Below are 16,900 nucleotides of genomic sequence, written 5' to 3'. Positions count from 1 at the left end.
ATTATTCTTGATGCATAGAAGCCAAAAGATTTAAAAGATAACTTAAGATTAAATTTCCCATGTTATTGAGAAATTAGTGATGAAATCAGGACATTCTTCAGTGATTACATTGCATTTAATCCCATGATATACCTATTTTCACCCCTTGTGCTGGGGTGAGGTGTGATTTCCTTCATCTTCACTTGTTTCCTGGTTCTTATGCAATAGTGTTGTTTGTGGAGCATCACTGCATTGAGGCAAAACTAGGGTATTTTTACACACATTGATTTTCTATTTCCTTTTATCACCATGAAATGACTGCCAATTTTAATCCCGATTTTATGGCTAAACTGAGGCAGAGAACGTTGTTTAAGTAACCTGTATAATGCATTCCTAACTAGATGATGGATCATAGATTAAAATACATAAGCCTTTCATTCATACCGTCTTTTATTTAAGTAGAATTTAAAGAAAGGGATTCAAAATCATGTGCAAAATATTATCAAAAGGAAGACAAAACCATGTATAGGAACAAGTTTAGGATATTAATAATTCTCTTTATTTCTCTTTATGTATGTCTTAGTTTCTCTCTGTCTTCTCCTGCTCCCTCTCCCTCCTATTCCCCCTCATTTTCCCCTTCCCATCCTGCCTCTCTCCCCGCTTGCCTCACTTTTTTCCCTGACTCTCCCTCTCCCACTCTACCCCTCTCCCTTGCCACCCTTTTCCCTCCCTCTCCCATTCTTTTTCCTTCTCCTCAGGGTATTTCTCTCCCTCCATTTCTCCAATGTCTTGATTACCCTTAAAGTGCAAACTCGAGTATGAACATAATATGAATAGCATATGGCATTGCATCACACAACCAAAGGTCCATTTGTAGTCACACTCATATCCTCTCCACACAGTCTTAAAATTATTTCATTTCCAAGATTCTCTGAAAAAGAAACTAATGTTCAAAAGTTTTAAGAATGTTAAATTCCGGAGCCTAGTCTGTGCAGGTGAGACTGTGGACTACAAAAGGTAACAGCTTCTGGGACAGGCAGAAGCCACAGAGCTTCTGGGGCAGACAGCATTTCAGGCTCCAGACATCCAGGAACCTTCCCTGCCAGAGGAGAGGTGTCCGCCCCACCCAACAGGGCTTTGAAACAGCACGTGGGGGAGCCATCTTGGTTCCCAGATCCCACCAAGACTAGTCTGTACAGGTGAGAGTGTGGAGTACAGAAGCTACAAAGTTTCTGGGAAGAGCCCTGTTTCAAGCCTTCATCTTCTTCCAGGAGGCAGTTCCAAACACCAGATATCTGTCCACCTTCCCTACAAGAGGAGAGCTTGCCTGCAGAGAGTGATCTAACCACTGAAACTCAGGAGAGAGCTAGTCTCCCAGGTCTGCTGATAGAGGCTAACAGAATCATGAGAGGAACAAGCTCTAACCAGAGACAACTATATCAACTAACTCCAGAGATTACAAGATGGCAAAAGGCCAACATAAGAATCTTACTAACAGAAAACAAGACTACTCACCATCATCAAAACCCAGCACTCCCACCTCAGCCAATCCTGGGCACCCCAACACACCCGAAAAGTTAGACCCGAATTTAAAAGCATATCTCATGATGATGGTAGAGGACATCAAGAAGGACTTTCATAACTCACTTAAAGAAATACAGGAGAACACTGCTAAAGAGTTACAAGTCCTTAAAGAAAAAAAGGAAAATACAACCAAACAAGTAGAAGTCCTTAAAGAAAAACAGAAAAAACACATCCAATATAGTAAAAATGGCTACCTTGCCAAAAGCAATCTACAGATTCAATGCAATCCCCATCAAAATTCCAACTCAATACTTCAAAGAATTAGAAAGGGCAATACGCAAATTCATCTGGAATTTAAAAAAAAAGAAAAGAAAACCTAGGATAGCAAAAACTCTTCTCAAGGATAAAAGAATCTCTGGTGGAATCACCATGCCTGACTTAAAGCTGTACTACAGAGCAATTGTGATAAAAACTGCATGGTTCTATAATAGCAACAGACAAGTAGACCTATGGAATAGAATTGGAGACCGAGAAATGAACCCACACACCTATGGTCACTTAATCTTTGACAAGGGAGCTAAAACCATCCAGGGAAAAAAAGACAGCATTTTCAACAAATGGTGCTGGCACAACTGTCAGTTATCATGTTGTAGACTGCAAATTGATCCATTCCTTTCTCCTTGTACTAAGGTCAAATCTAAGTGGATCAAGGAACTCCACTTAAAACCAGAAACAGTGAAACTTATAGAGGAAAAAGTGGAGAAAAGCATCGAAGATTTGGGCACAGGGGGAAAATTCCTGAATAGAACAGCAATGGCTTGTGCTGTAAGATTGAGAATCGACAAATGGGAACCTCATAAAATTGCAAGGCTTCTGTAAGGCAAAAGACAATGTCAATAAGACAAAAAGACCACCAACAGATTGGGAAAGGATCTTTACTTATCCTAAATCAGATAGGGGACTAATATCCAATATATATAAAGAACTCAAGAAGGTGGACTCCAGAAAATCAAATAACCCCATTAAAAAAATGGGGCTCAGAGCTAAACAAAGAATTCTCACCTGAGGAATACCAAATGGCTGAGAAGCACCTGAAAAAATGTTCAGCATCCTTAATCATCAGGGAAATACATATCAAGTCATCCCTGAGATTCTACCTCACACCAGTCAGAATGGTTAAGATCAAAAATTCAGGTGACAGCATATGCTGGCGAAGATGTGCAGAAAGAGGAACACTCCTCCATTGTTGGTGGAATTGCAAGCTTGTACAACCACTCTGGAAATCAGTCTGGCAGTTCCTCAGAAAATTGGACATAGTACTACCGGAGGATCCTGCAATACCTCTCCTGGGCATATATCCAGAAGATGTTCCAACTGGTAAGAAGGACACATGCTCCACTATGTTCATAGCAGCCTTATTTATAATAGCCAGAAGCTGGAAAGAACCCAGATGCCCCTCAACAGAGGAATGGATACAGAAAATGTGGTACATTTACACAATGGAGTACTATTCAGCTATTAAAAAGAATGAATTTATGAAATTCCTACGCAAATGGATGGACCTGAAGGGCATCATCCTGAGTGAGCTAACTCAATCACAAAAGAACACACATGATATGAACTCTCTAATAAGTGGTTATTAGCCCAGAAACTTAGAATACCCAAGATATAAGATACAATTTGCGAAACATATGAAACTCAAGAAGAATGAAGACCAAAATGTGGACACTTTGCCCCTTCTTAGAATTGGGAACAAAACATCCATGGAAGGATTTACAGAGACAAAGTTTGGAGCTGAGGCGAAAGGATGGACCATCTAGAGACTGCCATACCGAGGGATCCATCCTATAATCAGCCTCCAAACGCTGACACCATTGCACACACTAGCAAGATTTTGCTGACAGGACCCTGAGATAGCTGTCTCTTGTGAGGCTATGCCAGAACCTAGCCAACACAGAAGTGGATGATCACAGTCATCTATTGGATGGATCACAGGGCTCCCAATGGAGGAGCTAGAGAAAGTACCCAAGGTGCTGGGGGGATCTTCAACCCTATAGATGGAACAACAATATGAACTAACCAGTACCCCTGGAGCTCGTGTCTCTAGCTGCATATGTATCAGAAGTTGGCCTAGTCAGCCATCAGTGGAATGAGAGGCCTATTGGTTGTACAAACTTTATATGCCTCAGTACAGGGGAAAGCCAGGGCCAAGAAGTAGGAGTGAGTGGGTGGGAGAGTGGGTTGGGGAGCATGTGGGGGACTTTTGGGATAGCATTGAAAATGTAAATGAAATAAATACCTAATTTTAAAAAGAAAAAATAATAATAATAAAAAGAAATGAATATACATGGGGGAAAAAAAAAGAAACCAAAGTATTCCAACACAAGGAAGGTACCTGCACCAAAGAAAGGACAAGATATTAAGCATCTCACAACAAAGTCAAAAGCAGAGAGCCATAAACACATAAAGCCACCTACATAAACAAACATTTCCATCTAGAGACAGGAGCTCTGGGATTACAGGTTAGTGCATATTGTTGTTCTTCCCATAGGGATGCAGACCCTTTCAGCTCCTTGGGTACTTTCTCTAGCTCCTTCATTAGTGGCCCTGTGTTCCATCCAATAGATAACTTTGAGAATCCACTTCTGTATTTGCCAGGCATTGGCATAGCCTCACAAGGGGCAGCTATATCAGGGTCCTGTCAGCAAAATATTGTCATCATATGCAATCGTGTCTGCGTTTGGTGGCTGATTATGGGATGGATCCCTGGGTGCTGCATGTGTAGCAGAGTATGGACTAGTCAGTCATCCATGGAAGGAGAGACCCTTGGTCTTGACAATATTATATGCCCCAATATAGGGCAATGCAAGGGCCAGGAAGCAGGAGTGTGTTGGTTGGGGAGCAGGGCAGGGGAGGGGGAAGGTATAGGGGACTTGGGGATAGCATTTGAAATGTCAATGAAGAAAATATCTAATAAAAATATTTTTTAAAAAACAAACAAACATATCAGGAACCTACATCTCTCTTTAATATCCCTCAATATTAATGGACTCAATTCACCTATTAAAAAACATAAGTTGGCAGGTGACAGTGAGGACTACAGAAGCTACACAGCTTCTGGGACAGGCCCCATTTTTGGCTCCAGATCATCTAGGCACCTTCCCCACCAGAGGAGAGGTTTAGGCCCTGCCCAGGGGTGCTCTGCCATGGAGCACCAGGGGGAGCCATCTTGGGTCCCAGATCCCTCAGTGACTAGTCTGCACAGGTGAGTGTGTGGACTACAGAAGCTACACAGCTTCTGAGACAGGAAGAAGCAACACAGCTTCTGGGACAGACCACTTTTCAGGCTCCAGACATCCGGGCACCTTCCCCACCAGAGGAGAGGTGTCCACCCCTCCCTGGAGGGCTCTGCCGAGGAGCACCTAGGGGAACCATCTTGGGTCCCAGATCCCTCAGTGACTAGTCTGCACAGGTGAGTGTGTGGACTACAGAAGCTACACAGCTTCTGAGACAGGAAGAAGCAACACAGCTTCTGGGACAGACCACTTTTCAGGCTCCAGACATCCGGGCACCTCCCCCACCAGAGGAGAGGTGTCCACCCCTCCCTGGAGGGCTCTGCCGAGGAGCACCTAGGGGAACCATCTTGGGTCCCAGATCCCTCAGTGACTAGTCTGTGCAGATGAGAGTGCAGACTACAGAAACTACACAGATTCTGGGACAAGCTCTGTTTCAGGCCTTCATCTTCAGTCAGTAGACAGAACTGAATGCCAGATATCTGTGCACCTTCCCTACAAGAAGATAGCTTGCCTGCAGAGAGTATTCTGATCACTGAAACTCAGGAGAGAGCTACACTCCCAGGTCTTCTGGCAGAGGCTAAGAGAATCACAGGAGGAACAAGCTCCAACCAGAGACAACTATGACAATTAACTCCAGAGAATACCTGATGGCAAAAGGCAAATGTAAGAATCTTACTAACAGAAACCAAGACCACTCACCATCATCAGAACCCAGCACTCCTACCTCTGTCAGTCCTGGATACCTCAACACACCTGAAATGCAAGATTCGGATTTAAAGTCATACATATCTCTTGATGCTGGTAGAGGACATCAAGAAAGACTTTAATAAATCACTTAAAGAAATACAGGAGAACACTGCTAAAGAGGTAGAAGTCCTTAAAGCAAAACAGGAAAACACTACCAAACAGGTGATGAAATTGAACAAAACCATACAAGACCTAAAAAGGGAAATAGACACAATAAAGAAAACCCAAAGTGAGGCAACACTGGAGATAGAAACTAGGAAAGAAATCTGGAACCATAGAAGCGAACATCAGCAACCGAATACAAGATGGAAGAGAGAATCTCAGGTGCAGAAGATTCCATAGAGAACATCGGCACAATAATCAAAGAAAATGCAAAATGCAAAACATCCAGGAAATCCAGGACACAATGAGAAGACCAAAACTATGGATAATAGGAGTAGATGAGAATGAGATTCTCAAATTAAAGGGCCAGCAAATATCTTCAACAAAATTATAGAAGAAAACTTCCCAAACCTAAAGAAAGAGATACCCATGAACATACAAGAAGCCTACAGAATTCCAAATAGGCTGGACCAGAAAATAAATTCCTCCCAACACATAATAATCAGAACAACAAATGATCTAAATAAAGACAGAATATTAAAAGCAGTAAGGTTAAAAGGCCAAGTAACATATAAAGGCAGGCCTATTGAAATTGCACCAGACTTCTCACCAGAGACTATGAAAAGCCAGAAGATCCTGGACAGATGTTATACAGACACTAAGAGAACACAAATGCCAGCCAAGGTTACTATACCCAGCAATACTCTCAATTACCATAGATGGAGAAACCAAAGTATTCTATGATAAACCAAATTCACACAATATCTTTCCACGAATCTAGCCCTTCAAAGGATAATAAAGGGAAAACACCAACACAAGGACAGAAACCAAGTCCTAGATAAACCAAGAAAGTAATCCTTCAACAAACCTAAAAGAAGACAGCCACAAGAACAGAATCCCAGTTTTAACAACAAAAATAACAGGAAGCAACAATTATTTTTTCTTTAATTTCTCTTAACATCAATGGACTCGATTCCCCAATAAAAATTAAAGGCCCATAGCTAAACAGAATAAAAGCAATCTACAGCAAACCAGTAGCCAACATCAAACTAAATGGAGAGAAATTCAAACAAATCCCACTAACATCAGGGACTAGACAAGGATGCCCACTTTCTCCCTACCTATTCAATATAGTACTTGAAGTTCTAGCCAGAGCAGTTTGACAACAAAAGAACATCAAGAGCATACAAATTGGAAAGGAAGAAGTCAAAATATGACTATTTGCAGATATGATAGTATATATGAGTGACCCCAAAAATTCCACCAGACAACTCCTAAACCAGATAAACAGCTTCGTGCAGTAGCTGGATATAAAATTAACTCAAATAAATCAATGGCCTTTCACTACACAAAGGATAAACAGACTGAGAAAGAAATTAGAGAAACAACACCCTTCACAATAGTCACAAGTAATATAAAATACCTTGGTGTGACTCTAACTAAGGAAGTAAAAGATCTGTATGCAAAGAACTTCAAGTATCTGAAGAAATAAATTGAAGAAGATCTCAGAAGATGGAAAGATCTACGATGCTCATGGATGAGCAGCATTAATATAGTAAAAATGGCTATCCTTCTGAAAGCAATCTACAGATTCAATGCAATCCCCATCAAAATTCCAACTCAATTCTTCACTGAGTTAGAAAGGGCAATTTTCAAATTCATCTGGAAAAATAAAAAAACCTGGGATAGCAAAAACTATTCTCAACAATAAAAGAACCTCTGGTAGAATCACCATTCCTGACATTAACCTGTACTACAAAGAAATTGTGGGAAAACAAAACTGCATGGTACTGGTACAGTGACAGACAGGTAGATCAATGGAATAGAATTGAAGACCCAGAAATGAATCCAGACAACTATGGTCACGTAGCCTTTGACAAGGGATCTAAAACCATCCAGTGGAAAAAAGACAGCATTTTCAACAAATGGTGCTGGCACAACTGTCTGTTATCATGTAGAAGAATGCGAATTGATCCATTCTTATCTCCTTGTACAAAGCTCAAGTCTAAGTGGATCAAAAACCTCCACATAAGACCAGAGACACTGAAATTAGTATAGGAGAAAGTAGGGAAAAGCCTCGAAGATATGGGCACAGGGAAAAAATTCCTAAACAGAACAGCAATGGCTTGTCCTGTAAGATCAAGAATTGACAAATGGGACCTCATAAAATTGCAAAGCTTCTGTAAGGCAAAAGACACTGTCAATAAGACAAAAAAGCCACCAACAGACTGGGAAAGGATCTTTACCTATCCTAAGTCAGAGAGGGGACTAATATCCAATATATATATATATATATATATATATATATATATATATATATATATATATATATATATATATCTCAAGAAGGTGGACTCCAGAAAATCAAATAACCCCATTAAAATATGGGGCTCAGAGCTCATGGTTTGGCAGAATTAACATTGTAAAAATGGCCATCCTATCAAAGTCAATCTATAGATTCAATGCAATCCCCATCAAAATCCCAACACAATTCTTCAAAGACATGGAAAGAGCAATTTCAAATTCATCTGGAAAGGCAAAAACCCATAATAGCGAAAACATCTTTACCAATTTGTATCCCCTTAACAATAAAAGTACAACTGGGGGAATTACTATCCCTGACCTCAAGCTTTACTACAGAGAAATAGTGATAAAAACTGCATGGTATTGGTACAGACACACACACATTGACCAATGGAATAGAATTGAAGACAAAGAAATAAAATCTCACACTTATGGTCACTTGATCTTTGACAAAGACACCAAAAATATACAATGGAAAAAAGAAAGCATCTTCAATAAATGGTGCTGGTATAACTGGATGTCTGTATGTAGGAGAATTAAAATAGACTCATATTTGTCACCTTGTACAAATCTCAAGTCCAAGTGGATCAAGGACCTCAACATAAAACCAGATACTCTGTAGCTAATAGAAGAGAAAGTAGGGAAGAGTCTTGCACTCATTTGAACAAGAGGAAATTTCTAAAACAGAACTCCAATGGCTTATGGTCTAAGATCAAGAACCCCACAACTGATAGTGGACTATATATCCAAAATATATTAGAAACTCAAGAAGTTAATCACCAAAAAACAAACAAACTAATCAAAAAATGGGGTAATGATCTAAACTGAGAATTCGCAACTGAAGAATCTCAAATGGCTGAGAACCACCTAAAGAAATGTTCAAATGTCCTTAGTGATCAGAGAAATGCAAATCAAAACAACCCTGAGATCCCACCTTACACCAATCAGAATGGCTAAGATCAAAACCTCAGGTGGCAACACATGTTGGAGATTATGTGGAAAAAGAGGAACACTCCCCAATTGCTGGTGGGATTTCAAACTGGTACAACCACTCTGGAAATCAATCTGGCAGTTCCTCAGAAAATTGGAAATAGATCTACCTGATGACCCAGCTATACCACTCTTGGGAATATGCCCAAAGATGCCCCACCATGGCACAGGGGAACATGTACCACTATGTCCATTGAAGCCTTATTTGTGGTAGCCAGAAGCTAGAAACAACCAGATGTCCCATGACAGAAGAATGGATACAGAAAATGTGGTTCATTTACACAATGGAATACTACTCAGCTATTAAGAATGAGGACATCCTGAGTTTTGCAAGCAAATGGATGGAACTAGAAAATCTCATCCTGAGTGAGGTAATTCAGACACAAAACTGTTGGACTGCAAAAGGCAGCCTGTGTTTTGGTGGAGCGAGGCTTACTCTGGAGACCCAGTAGAAAATCCTACAAGGGATGAAACAGTGAGCTCTACCCCCAATCACAAACGCCTGACACCATGAGCCCTGTACTCCATCATTCTGTGGCCATCAGTCACATAGGCTGTCCAGACTCCACCCTCACAGTTACCTTGCAATAGCCAGGTATGTTCCTCCCCCACAGTTACCCTGAAAAAAAAAAAAAAAAAAAAAAGCAAGATAGCACAGCCCACTATAAAAGGGGCTGTTTGGCCCCTCATTTCTCTTTTGCCTCTCTTCATTCTCTTGCTTCTCTTCCTTTCTCTCTACCCCTACTTTCTCCTCTCTCTCTATGTGGCCATGGCTGGCCTCTACTCTCTCTCTCTCTCTCTCTCTCTCTCTCTCTCTCTCTCTCTCTCTCTCTCTCTCTCTCTCTCTCTCTCTCTCTCCTACAATAAAGCTCTAAAACCATAGACTGCCTCCTTTCATCTAGACTTGCTATGCTAGAGTGATGGAATAGGCCTTCCCCTCCAGCTGCCAGGCTGGAACAAAGACTCTCGCCCACATGGGAACCACCCAGCTCATTCTCAGCCTGCCTCTTTTACCTTCAAGCCAAGGGCAGACCAAGCCATACCCGGCACCCCACCCATTCTCTTCTGCAGTGTCCAGCAACTCCTGTGATGCCCACAAGCTAGAACCTATCATCTCTGGCTTCTGTGAGGCCCAGGGACCCTGTTCTGCTTCCCCTCCACCACCACCCCTGAAGACTGGGGTTTCATGGCTTCACACAGCCAGTTGCCCACCCGGGCGGCTTGGAGAGCACGCAGCAGTCCCCTGTGTCCATCCATCCAGAGCTCTTGAGCTCTTGCAGACCTTGGATCATCTCTCCTACCCCCTTTATTTCCTGCTCCTGACACAAAAGGACATGCATGGTATGTACTCACTAAAAGTGGCTATTAGAAAATAAAAAAGACAGAATACCCAAGATACAGTCCACAGAACTCAAAACGTCCACAAGATGAAGTGACCAAGTAAGGATGCCTCAGTCCCACTTGGGAGAGAGAAGAAATCAATCACAAGTGGGGAGGAAGGGAGGGACCTGGGAGTGAAAGTGGACAGGTGAAGGGAGAGTGGAGGGGAGAGAGGAATCTATCTGGTATTGGATAAGAGAAAAGGACTGAAGCCCTGATGGCCAGCAGAAAGAGTGGAAACAGGCAACCTTGGGATATAGGAGGTTGGGGGGACCCTCCAGTATGCACCAGAGACCAGGAAGGTGAAAGACTCACAGGACTCAAAGGGAGGGGCCTTAAATGAAATGCCCAACAATAGGGAGAGGGAACTTATAGAGCCCACCTCCAGCAGGAAGACAGGACATCAAATGAGGTAGAGGAGGACCATCTCACAGCCACAACACTGACTCATAATTGTTCCTTTCTGAAAGATTTACAGGGATGGAAATGGAGCGGAGACTAGGAAAGAAGGTGCAGTGACAGGCCCAAAGTGGGATACAGATCAAGGGAAGGTCAAGGCTATGGATTGCTCACAAAAGGGAACCTATCATAACTGCCCTCCGAAGGACCCAACAAGCAGCTGATAGAATCAGATGCAGATATTTGCACCCAACCAATTGACAGAAGCTGCAGAACCCTGTACTTGAATTAGGGATGGCTGAAAGAAGCTGAGAAGAATGGTGATCCTGCAGGAGGACCAGCATCTCAATTCATCTGGACCCCTGAGATCTCTCAAAAGCTGGATCACCAAACAGACAGCATACACCAGCTGATATGAGGCCCCCAACATACATATAGTAGAGGACTTCTGGGTCTGTGTTCATTCAGAGATGATGCACCTAACCCTCAAGAGACTAGAAGCCCCAGGGTGGTTAGAGGTCATGTGGGGTAGAGGGTGGGCTCATCCATGTGGTGACAGGGGGTTGGGGAGGAGGTATGGGATGTGGAACAGTCGGAGTCTGAATGGAGTGGAGGAATGAAATATGGAGTATAAATTTTTTTTTTTAAAGAAAGAAAACCTCAGGTGACAGCAGATGCTGGCAAGGATGTGGAGAAAGAGGAACCCTTCTCCATTGCTGGTGGGATTTGAAGCTGTTACAATCACTCTGGAACAGAGGAATACATACAGAAAATGTGGTACATTTACACAGTGAAATACTACTCAGCTATTAAAAACAATGACTTCATGAAACTCGCAGGCAAATGGATTGGTCTAGAAAATATCTTTCTGAGTCAGGTAACTCAGTCACAAAAGAACACACATGGTATGTACTCACTGATAAATGCATATTGGGCAAAGAGATTTGATATCTTAAAGGGATTGAAAATTTAATACATAAGAATTTGTAGACTGTGAGACTTTTAAAATTATTTAGATCTTGGGAATGAATAAGAATGTAAGTGTTGAGGCTTAATGGTGATGTATTTGTGTGTCAAGTTGACTAGGGGTCAATTGTACTGGCTCACTTTATATGTCAACTTGACACAAGCTGAAGTTATCATAGAGAAAGGAGCCTCAGTTGAGGAAATGCCTCCACTAGACCCAGCTGTAAGGCATTTTATCAACTAGTGATCAAGCCGGGAGGACCTAGTCTATTATGGGTAGTGTCATCCCTGGGCTGGTTCTATAAAAAAGCAAGCTGAGTAAGCCAGGGGAACCAAGCCAGTAACATCTCTCCATGGCATCTGCATCAGCTCCTGCTTCCTGACCTGTTTGAGTTCCAGTACTGACTTCCTCTGGTGATGAACAGTAATGTTGGAAGTATAAGTTGAATAAACCCTTTCCTCCCAATCTTGCTTTTCGGTCACTATGTTTTCTGCAGAAATACAAACCCTAAGACAAACATGTTCTCAATAAAACATTTGAAGAGAAATTAGGAACACCTTTAAAAGATAAAACCCAAGTTGCTTTCTTTCCAGAGATGTTAAATTGATTCAAAATATGCAAATCAATACATATAAAATATTATATTAATTGTTATAATAGAAAAGGGCAAAAATTACATGTTTAATCCCATGGACAAAAAAAAATCTTTTAGAAACATTTAACATCCTTTCATATTGAAATATTATAATATAATATAAACTGAAGAAGAAAAAAATTAAATCCTTGAAGAAACTAGGAACGGAAAACACTTTTCTCGATATCAGAAATATATCTATGATAAATCTACAACCAAAATTATATTTAATGAATAGGTGAACTAATTTACTATAAAATCAAGAATGAGCTCACGGTGCCTTAATTCCAAGCTCTTATCTACTATATTGCATACATCTTACCTACAGTAATAATTTTATTAAGTTATTTATTTACTTTAAATCCCCATCTTAGCTCTCCCTCCCTCCTCTCCTCCCAGTCTCTTGTTCTCATTCCCCTCCCTCCACATCCACCACCCTCCCTTAGGGGAGGCCTCCCATAAATATCAATCTGCCTTTGCATATCAAGTTGCAGTAAGATTAGGTGCTTCATCTTCTATTGAGCCTAGACAAGTCAGAACAGTTAGGGCAAGGTGTTCCAGAGGTAGGCAATGTAGTCACATAAAATCCCTGCTCCCACTTAGGGATTCTCATATAAAGACTCAGCTGCACAACAGTTATATACACAGAGCCTAGATCTGTACCATGCATGTTCTCTGCTTTGTAGTTCAGTCTTCATAATCCACCATAGACCAAGATTAGTAGACTCTGTGTTTTCCTTTGGTTTCTCAAACCCCTATGGCTCCTTCAATACTTCTTTCCCATCAGGATTTTCCAGGATCCACTTAATATTTGACTGTGGGTCTCTGCCTCAGTTTCCATCAGTTGCTAATTGAGGCATTTCTGATGACAATTATGCCAGGCTCCTGTCTGTAAGCAGAATATCATTAATAGTGTCAGGGGTCAACTCCCTCTTGAGTCTCAAGCTGGGTCAGTCATTTGTTGACCCTTCCCTAAAATTCTGTTTCATCTTTTACCCCTGCATATCTTGTAGGCAGGACTAATTGTGAGTCTAAGTTTGTGTGGCTGGGTTGGTGTTCTGATCACTACACTGTAAATCTTGCCTGGTTATAGAGGTTATTCAGACTCCATAACTCTCATTGATAGGAGTCTAAACAAGGGTCACTCTCATAGATTCCTGAGAGTTTCCATTGTCCTAGGTTTCTAGCTCATCCTAGAGGTGTACCATCAAGATACTTGTCTGTCCAAGTACCCTCTCCCTCCATCTCCCCTCCATCCCTCCTCTTCCCATTCTCACCTCTTCCCTATTCGATTCCCTCCCTTCCAGCCACCTCTGATGTCTAATCTATTTCTCCTTCTCAATGAGATTCCAATCATTGTTACTATGATCCTGATGCTACTGTAGTTGCCATAGTCTCTATTCAATCTGAATTCCTTTGTAGAAACCATCATCTTAGTAATGGTGTTAATGATAAGAAGGTGGCTCTAGTAAAAGACAGCAGACTAGATATGACAACAACAGATATTTATTTGCTCTCAATTCTTACTGATTTTAAGTAATGGTGTCACAGATATGTTTTTCTTAGTTCTGTCTTTTTGGCCTCTATGTAGCTTTATTCTTTCTGTGCATTCACATGACCTTGACTGACTCTTTCATAAATTCCTCTTCTTATAACAGTAGAATCTACCTTAATAGCCTCTTAACCAAATTTTCTGTATTTCAAAATATAAACAGACATTGAAGCATTAGTATTTATTGATATAGCTTCTTGGTGAGAGTTGCATCCCCCCCTAACCCCCGGCTCTTAGAGCATCTTTCTTACCTAGCTTCTTTGGCCCTATGGTTCCTAGCATGATTGTCTTTTATTTCATGAATACTATCCACTTATAAGTATATACCATGTTTGTTTTTCTGGGTTACATCACACAGCATGATCTTTCTAGTTTCATCTATTTGTCTGCAAATTTCATGATGTTATTTTTAATGGCTGAGTAATACTCCAGTATATAAATATACCACACTTTCTTTATCAATTTTTCAGTTGAGGGCATCTAGGTTGTTCTGGCTGCTATGAATAAAGCTGCTATGAACATAATTGAGCAAGTGTCCATGTGGTTTGATGGAGCTTCTTTTGGGTATATGCCCAGTGGTGGTATAGCTAGATCTTGAGGATCTATTTCCAATTCTCTGAGGAACCATCAAACTGATTTTTAACGTGAATGTAAAAGTTTGTACTCCCACCATCAGTGAAGGAGTGTTCCCCTTGCTCTATATCCTGGCCAACATGTACTATGACTTGAGTTTTTTATCTTAGGCATTCTGATGTGTGTAAGATGGTTTCTCAGAGGTGATTTGATTTCCATTTTCTTGATGACTGAAGATATTAAACATACACAGAGAGTAGACAGCCTTGTCTTGTCCCTGAGTTTAGTAGAATTGCTTTAAATTTCCATCTAATTTGGTATTTGTGATTGGCTTGCTGTATATTGCCTTTAATGTTTTTAGGTATCACCTTTATAATGAGGAATTGCTGGATTGTGTCAAAGGCTATTTCAGTATATAATGAGATGATCTTATGGATTTTTTTCTTTAGATTTGTATATATGGTGGATTAAATTAATGGATTTTCATATGTTGAACTATTTTTGCATCACTGAAAGCCTATTTGATCATGTTGAATGATGTTTCTGATATGTTCTTGGATCCAGTTTGTATTTTGTTCTGTATCAGTCAAATTTTGTATGAATGTTCATAAGGGATAAAAGTCTCTTCTTTCCTTGAGTCTCTGTGTAGCTGATATATGAGAGTGTCTGTGGCCTCATAAAATTGTTTTGACAATGTTCCTTCTGTTTTTGTCTTGTAGAATAGTTTGAGGTGTGAGGAGGGGGTGTGGTAGCAGTCCCAAGATGGCTCCTGGGACTGCAGCCAAGTCTCATGACTTGCACCTGACTTCTTTATACACCCTGATTAAACCATGTCCACTGGGTGAACTTCGCAGGTGCACCATGATGCAAGATCGGACCATATGACGAGTGATGATTCTGGCCAATGGACTGAGATTACGTGGACTGGGCTGACGGGGCGTGGTAGAGGGGTTATATAAGGGATTGCGATCCGGGGCGAGAGAGTTTGTTTTCCTGCATGCATGTTGAAAGGATCCTGAATAAACTGCTTTGAGAAGAACGCTGTGTCATCGCTCTTTTCTGCTGGTCAGAGACAGAAGCGACAAATGGTGGCCCGTAAAGGCATGTTCAGAACTCATCGCAGTCAGGGCAGCTAGCTGGTAAGTTCCCAGGTAAGTGGGACAAGTTATGTTCTTGGATTGAGATGATAAGGCTCCCAGTTTTGGGACAAGTTGCACCAAGCACCATGGGAAATTCAACCTCAGGTCAAACAGTGAGCCAAGCCCTTAAGGACTTGCTGAAAGTGAAAGGAATCGGGCTGAAAAAGGAGGCCCTGTAGAACTTTTTAAAAACAGTGGATCAGGTCACTCCTTGGTTCTCCCTATCAGGACATCTTACAGAGCCCAGTTGACCAAGAAGCAAGTTGGGGAAGAAAGGGTTTATTTGGCTTACACTTCCATACTGCTGTTCATCACTGAAGGAAGTGAGGACTGTATTGCCCGCGCTTTTGTCCCCCCTGGTAAGAACACGCTCAGGGCAACCGGAATCTTCTGCGGCACAAGCTTTATTGCTTACCCCATCAGGAGCCAGTGGAGAAGAGAGCCAGAGAGAGAGAGAGAGAGAGAGAGAGAGAGAGAGTGGCGGAAACCGTCCCTTTTATGGAGGACTGTCCTCCGCCTCGGACGTGTTGTTCCCTGATTGGCTGCAGCCCATCGGCCGGAGTTGTCGTCACGGGAAAGGCAGAGCACATGGCGTGGAAAGCTACCCCTGCACATGCGCAGCTTGCTTGTTTACTACTTAGAACACAGGTGTCAGTGCCATCAGCGCCATCTTGTAATGGCGAATGTGAAGGTGGCTCCTTACAGGACTGGAACTCAAACAGGTCAGGAAGCAGGAGCTGATGCAGAGGCCATGGAGGGATGTTCTTTACTGGCTTGCTTCCCCTGGCTTGCTCAGCCTACTCTCTTGTAGCATCCAAGACTCCCAGCCCAGAGATGGTCCTACCCACAAGGGGCCTTTCCCCCTTGATCACTAATTGAGAAAATGCCTTACAGTTGGATTTCATGGAGGCATTTCCTCAATTGAAGCTCCTCTCTCTGTGATAACTCCAGCTGTGTCAAGTTGACACAAAACTAGCCAGTGCAATCCCCAAGATTCTTTCCACTGGAAGACTCATCAACATATGAAAAATAACAGCAGCAAAGTATCAGGGTACAAGATCTAGATGCAAAATAAGTAGCTTTTCCTAGAATAAGAACAAAGTCACAGAGAGAAATTATCAAAACATCCTATTCAGCTTCAGTGTGCTCCTTAAACATAAAAAGTAAAATTATTTATAAATGAGCTATAAGCAAACGTATTTACAAGTCATTTAAAACACATCAGCTTTGGTTATTAATTCACTCTTAGGTTGGAATACTAAATTTGTGATATCTTTGTTCTAAGAAATAGGATCATTTATTCTTTTTTTTTTC

Source organism: Mus caroli, unplaced genomic scaffold, assembly GCF_978045245.1.
Source record: "Mus caroli unplaced genomic scaffold, Mus_caroli_1 scaffold_7, whole genome shotgun sequence".
Classification (NCBI taxonomy): Eukaryota; Metazoa; Chordata; class Mammalia; order Rodentia; family Muridae; genus Mus; species Mus caroli.
This window is presented reverse-complemented; position numbering follows the sequence as displayed.